Here is a 5,606-nt window from a genome sequence, read left to right on the forward strand (position 1 = left end):
TGTCTCTCTCTTTGAAATGTAATCTTCATAAGAGCAGAGTTGCTGTCTACCCTGTTCTCCTTGGTGTCTCTAGTGTCTACAACATTGCCTGGCACTTAATAGGAACTCCAGAAATATTGCTTGAATAAAAATTGGGGGAGGGGTAAAATAAAACTTTTTATTGGAAAGCAAGTAAACAACTTGAAATGGATTTCCAGCCAATTGTGCCATAAGCAGATTTCCTTAAGTGGCTAAACAAAATTTAAAAAGCAAGTATCAATAAAATAAAATGTTTATGGTACAGGACCAGCAGTACCAAAAAAAAAAAAAAAAGAAAGAAAGAAAGAAAAAAACAGGAAATGAGTATCTGGATAATACATCCATTTTACAATGGCGCAACTTTGAAGTACATATTCTTGACTGTCTGCCGTCCATTCAGAGTTAAAACTCCGCACTTCAAAAACAGCATGCTGACAGTTCCTACAGAAAACTATTATTAAAAAAAGGATTAACCCAGATGTTTTCTCATTTGACCAACTCCATCTAAGTTTAGATATGCAGAAGGGCTTGAATATATGCAGAGGAAGCTACATGAAACACGTTACTTGATCAGTTTTCTAAAACAAGTTTTCAGGGCAATGATGGAAAGATCAGGGAAGAAAACACGGAGGAATGAACTTCTAATTACCACATTCATATTTTATGATAGTGGGGGGAAATCTTTTATAAGTAAGTTACAAATAAAAGATAAATAAATATTTCTGTACAAAAAAATTTTACACATTCTGTAGAATGTCTTCACTTTGCTGTCATCATTTATATAAACATTTTTATAGTTTATTTGACCATCACCATCAATATCTGCTTCTCTGGTCAGACCAAAAAGCTGAATAATCTCTTACTACCACTCTCAAATCTCCCATTGTGTACAATAATTAGAGCTTAAAATTCTAGATAGATGTCTTCTCTTACAACCTCCTGATTCCCTCATTATAACTTCTTATAACTTTGAGCCTAACTCCAATCACCTTTCTAATCAGGAGATTGGTTTACCAAGGAGATTGCAAACAAGTGAGAAGGGAGAGTGAAATAGGCATAACCTTTCTGCATATGGTCACCATGTTCCTCCTCCAAAATATATTTAGCTCATTTCCAAGAAAACTGAAAATTTATTTACAAAGATCTAGGGAATTGAGAGAAGAAAGTAGATGGAGGAGTCAATATCTTTCTCCCTCTTTCTTACATATGAGATTTTATCATCTTCATTCTGAGCTTAAAACACTTATTTATATTGTAAAATCAAATTCTATTTGCATTCCAAATTATGCATTAATATAGACTCACATTTGCATTTTAACTCAGACCATGCTGCTTTCTAGTCCCAATCTTGAAGATTTCATTTAAATCTTCAATCAATTTTGAGAAACATATATTTTTCTTATAGTAGCTTCCCTCTGAGAAGTGTATCCTATTTCAAAGCACATTTTGAACTGTGTCATTATACTTTCTCTCCTATTGTTTATACGTTTCTCCTCCCAGGACTAGATTGTATAATTCCATGCCTGTAACCCACCCGTTATGTCCTTTCCTCTTAATTTGAGTGGCTATCTTCAATGTCTAACATTATTAGGTTTCAATTTTGCCAAAAAATAAAAATAAACTAAAACTGTGATATTTAATTCCAAATATGTACTAGTGTCCTATTTTTAACATTGCTACAGGGTAAATATATTACAAAACACATTTACTTAAGCATAATTTCTTTAAACATTGATGTTCTGGATAAGTTCTGTAATAAGTCCCCAATTATTTTAGCTTTGTTTGGCACATGTCTTTACATTGTAATATTTTCGAAGTTTGATTAACCGCCTCTAAAAGTTTTTGAATAATAAAAACCTTTTCTAACACATTTTTCTTCAAGTGGTATTTCTATTTGTTTACAGGGCTTGATCTCAGTCTGTGACTTGCCTGCAATGTTTTCTATTACTGTGCACTGTTTGAAAATGCCTTGATGGTGATAATCATTGGGCTCCTGGAGTATGATCAGTGTGGTAAGCATCCCTGACTTGCCTTTTAAATTTTCTTCATTTCCCACAATTAAACAGATTTTAGTCTTGTTTACGTTTAGCCCCTCGCTTTTAATTTTTGGTCAACAATGATTTTTTTTCTAATGCTCAGTTGAATACTGAAACTAGTTGACCTTAAAATTTAGAGATAAATTACATATATTTTACTTATGCAAATTTTCTTGCCTTTTTCATATATATATGCCTGGAATAGTAATATCAGTGTGCTCTATCTGAGATAACTTTATATATATGCATTTACTTCTAGTCCTACCCTACGATTCTAATAAATAATACCTATAAGTTTCTGAGTGAGAACTCTATTAAGTCCTTCCTGAAGCAAGATAGCATATGAAATTCATAAGGGAGAGACAATTATGTTGAACTCTTCACTAATTCTTTCTGTAGCATCTTCAAGCTAATCTTTCCTAAATCTTCTGATTAAATGCCACTATTCCAAGATTTCTTCCAAAGAATTGAGATCCTCCTTTACAGGGTAGCTATATCTACAAACTAATAATTGTTCAAAGAATAGAATTGATAAGGATAATTCCAATTCTTTCCTGTTTAATATTGAATCATCTACATACTAAAATATTGTAATTTTTTTAGTTAACTTTACAAACTAGAAATAACATTTTAAAATTATATTCAAATTAGCTTTTTTTTTTTAATTAGCCTCTTAGTTTAGCTGTTTGAAAACTGAAAGAACTGAAGTGTTACTATGTCACACGCACACACACGCACACACAATGTAACCCATTACTTATCATTTAAATAGGTCATGGACCCAAATTGCAAGGTTTATTATGATAATAACCAGCTAGGTCATTTTAAAAGAGATTATTACTATTTTTGATCAGTCTTTTTTTCACAGTAAAGGAAACAGTTCATCTCTATTGTGGTAAAATTTTGTGAAAAGTTATATTGTATTGTTAGACATATTCTAATACATTTTGTAAAATTAAAGGTAGTTTACTATTTAAGATGCTAAAATAACTCAGTGGGGTGTAATCTTTCTCTTAGTCTTTCTGCATCACCCAATATGGGTCATTTAATTGGCGGTTAGCCCATGCATGTATGCATTGCAGCTGTCAACAACTGCCCCAAGAAATCTTATTATTTTAGAGAATGGGTTGTCCTGTTTGTGGATCCCAAAGGCCTATTTGTTATGAGAATTTTTTTGAACCATCACACCCAGCCTATCTTTGAGAACCTTGGAATTCTGCTAGCCAGGTATGTTCAAGCTGTTAGGTTGGCAAGACAGGCAAAACCAAGAGCTCCATAGCAGGTGTGTATCAAACAAAACAAAACAAACAAAACTAAACAATAACAATAATGTTCCCATTTAACAATGTCTCTGCCTTCCAGCTCCAATGATTTGTATGACTTTCGGCTTGATTCACATTATTTACATCTACTCTCTTTATATAGTACACCCAAATTTAAATAATTTGACAACTCCTGGATTATCTTATTTTGAGAGTGAGGCATAAAACATTGGGATTAAAGTTGAATGGCTTGCAACAATATATATAATGTTATGGGGTTATTTGGAAACAACAACAAAAAACAATATGCACAAGCTTTTGACAAAGAAGAAAGAAACTTTAGAGCAAGAATTGTATATTTTCTAGTCGCTTTCCACATACCCTTTCATTTATTCCTCAGAAAACCTATTCAGATTAGGTATTCTCATTTTATGAAGAAGGAAAGATTACTCCAGCATAATTAATTAGATCACGTAGGAATGGAGACTCCATTGGTCTGTAGGTCACCCATGCCAGCCTGCTGCATATTCAACTTTTATTGGACATGTCCTGAGCAGAGACCTGAGTTTACTGATGGGCAGCAGGGTACTGAGAGTGAAAAGACCCAGAGCCATTATGGAGACATAAGAATCCAGGCTAGGCTATCAGACCAGGCCTGTCTTGCTTCAAATGCAATCTTGTAACATATTACTTTCTAATCAACTAAAAATCAAATTCTTAATCAATTAATTTAATGGTTTTAGACTTTTAATAAATTATAAAGTAGTTATTGATCACATGCTGTAAACCAAAGAGATCTGATAGATTATTATATACATTACTCTTCTCATTCTTTAGTAAAGTACGTATATATGCCTATATAATACCTATTACATAGACTTTTTATTTTTCTGGTTTCTCTCTCTCTCTCTCTCTCTCTCTCTCTCTCTCTCTCTCTCTTTCTGTATGTGTATACACATGTATGCACAAATAATGAAAAATGGCAGAGTGGGGAAACGATTTCCAAACTATATTTCTTCAACTGAAGCCGGAGGCAGGAGCCACAATGATCAAGATCTCATCGTCAAACTCCCTGCCCCCCTCTCCCAGTTTAGAAGAATTCAAATAATTCAAATGAGTATTGGGATGGCTGTGGACTTACCACAGTATTTGAAGTTACTATTTGTTCAATTTTATATATAGACCTTGAGGGATAAGGTGTCCAAACATCCTAATTATACATATATTAGAAATGCCAGATTTAAGAAAATATTTAATATGATTTGTTGCTATAGACTGAATGTTTGTGTCACCACAAATTCGTATATTGAAACCTAATCTCCAAAATGTTGGCCTTTGGAGTGGGGCCTTTGGGAAATGGTTAGATCATGAGGATGAAGTCCTTACATTCAGAATTAGAAATCTTATAAAAGAGGCCCCAGAGAGCTCCCTCACCTCTTCTACTATATGATGACACAGCAAAAAGATGACTATGAACCAGAAGTGGGCCCTCACAATGCACCGAATCTGCCAGCATCTCAATCTTGGACTTCCAAGCCTCCAGTACTGTGAAAAATAAATTTCTGTTGTTATAAGTCACCCAGTCTATGCTATTGTTGCAGCAGCTCAAATGGTCTAAGACATTTGTACATAATCTATTAATCTACAATTTAATTGGAGTTTATTAATACATTGCTATATTTTCTGTTGCAGCAAGTGAAATTCTCCACAGACTGCTTTATTTGAACATAATTCTAACTCAAAGAAAAAAAATCTGTAGAAATATCTGAAAGAAACTCTATAGACAAGTTATTTATTTATTCAAGTTATTTATTTACTTAATATTTTTTTATAAGAGAGGCAACTCTTGGTTGACCTCATAGATTACAAGGACCTTGTCAGCTTACAATCCCTTATTTTTTATTTTTTATACCTACAGTACTTGGTCTTCCTAGGTGGTCTCCCATTTAAGTACAAACCAGACCCAACCCTGCTTAGCTTCTGAGATCAGATGGGATCGGGCTTGCTCAGGGTGGCATGGCCGTAGACAGAGATAATTTTTTTAAATGACAGAATAAAACTTTTGGTCTGAGTCTCTGAGCAAATGCAATCTTTCTTAATGCCAACTAAGCAATAGTTGTTGTGACAGGCAGAATAATGACCCCGTCACTCCGAACTCAAAGACATTTATGTCCAAATCACCGGAAATGGAATGTGTTAAGTTTCATGGCAAAAAGAAGAATTAAAGTTGCGGATAGAATTAAGGTTAATAATCAGCATACTATAAGTAGGGAGATATCCTGGGTTCTCC

The 5,606-nt window shown here is 33.6% G+C and overlaps 1 pseudogene; it reads right to left on the reverse strand.

The window, feature by feature from the left end:
• Window positions 1–5,225: 5,225 nt before the first annotated feature.
• LOC111745454 lies at window positions 5,226–5,344 on the reverse strand (annotated as a pseudogene).
• Window positions 5,345–5,606: the final 262 nt, after the last annotated feature.

This window comes from Pteropus vampyrus, unplaced genomic scaffold (assembly GCF_000151845.1).
Source record: "Pteropus vampyrus isolate Shadow unplaced genomic scaffold, Pvam_2.0 Scaffold155, whole genome shotgun sequence".
In the NCBI taxonomy this organism is placed as follows: Eukaryota; Metazoa; Chordata; class Mammalia; order Chiroptera; family Pteropodidae; genus Pteropus; species Pteropus vampyrus.